Source organism: Oryzias latipes, chromosome 23 (assembly GCF_053564925.1).
Source record: "Oryzias latipes strain Hd-rR chromosome 23, Olatipes_Hd-rR_3.1".
In the NCBI taxonomy this organism is placed as follows: domain Eukaryota; kingdom Metazoa; phylum Chordata; class Actinopteri; order Beloniformes; family Adrianichthyidae; genus Oryzias; species Oryzias latipes.
The window spans coordinates 25,221,427-25,222,946 of record NC_136259.1 but is presented as its reverse complement, the minus strand read 5'-3'; positions in this window follow the sequence as shown (position 1 = coordinate 25,222,946).

Below are 1,520 nucleotides of genomic sequence, written 5' to 3'. Positions count from 1 at the left end.
TGAAGGTTAAAATAGATATTTTAGTAAACTTCAGACTGTTTAATGGATGCTTGAAATTATTTACTTTTATTTTGAAAATTAAAGCTGCAGATAAAGAAGTCACGTTTTTCCGTTTAGACAAACTCGTTGGAAATGGCAGTGAACTAAAAAGGTTACTTCTGTTTTGAAGGCACAGTTGATTTTCATCTCGAAGTGGATTTCGGGTTTCCGTAGCAACTGCTGCTTACACGGGCCACGCCCACAATATTAAAATGATTTAACCCTTGTGCTATCCTAGGCACTTTACCATTAGGAGTTGGGTCATCTAGACCAGTGTTTTTCAACCAGTGTGCCGCGGCACACTAGTGTGCCGTGGGAGATGGTCAAGTGTGCCGTGGGAAATTGCCCTCATTAATCATTCACTGATCTAAAAATTTCCCATCTCCAGGATTGAGCTCTGTGTTCATCCAAACAGGCCCTGATAAAACACTGAGTTAGGAATATAAAAGATCGTAAAATACTTTCTTTGCGTTTATTTTATTTTATTAAAGACATTTTAATAAGAATGACGCGATTCAGCTGCACCTTCGGCTGTATTTGGGAAAAGTCCCGTCCCTTTGACTGTCTCCACCAATCATTCTTGGGCAGCTTAATCACATGTCATCGGTCTGACCAATCAGAAGTGCTTAAAGTCTTCACTTCCTTGTCCCGATTTAGCTCGTAAAGTCGCTCAGTTCCAACAGAAATACCAGCTAAAGCTCGTCTTTAGCGATGTAGCTTTCCACAGAATCCGGTGTCAGACCGTGGAACAAGTGAACAAAACAATGAAGCTCCGAAAAGCGATCTTCGGCCGTTTCATGCACTACATCTCCCATGATGCATTGGGTTGTGAGAGTGACAGCGCATAAGGAGATCTGTTGTTAAACGTCTTGAAACCAACGAACACACATCAAACTGTTTTTAAATCTTCTAACTTAACTTTTATTGCATCTTTTAGAAAAAAACAGCTGCAGTTTCCAGCTTTTTCTGCAACAATTATCTCAAAAATGCATGTGAGATTGTGGAGGGACAGTAGATCAATACAGACTCTGAGTTTCTCCTTTTTTTTAAATTTTTGGATGCTGGTGTGCCGCGGGATTTTTTTTAAGGTTAAAGTGTGCCGTGGCTCAGAAAAGGTTGAAAAACACTGATCTAGACCCACTAGACAGAGCTCTGAACCTTTTTTCTTCAATGATTTGTGATCTTCACTGGTGTCCATGGATTACATGAAATCTTTCCACCTTTATAGTGGTAGGGAGAACACGTCAATGGAAGGGGGGGGGGTCATAGCATAGCACAAGGGTTAAAGTGACATTTATAGTGACGGGCGGGGGGAAATCGACACAAGTCAAACTGAAGCCTGAAGTGGGAGGAGCACATTGATTTTTTGACTCCGCCCTCTTCTAGAAAAGATCATCTACACGGGAAAAATTAAAGTTTAATGTTCTGGTGGGTTCACACAGAAAACTCACTTGTCAGTCAAGTAAATTCAATCCAAACGG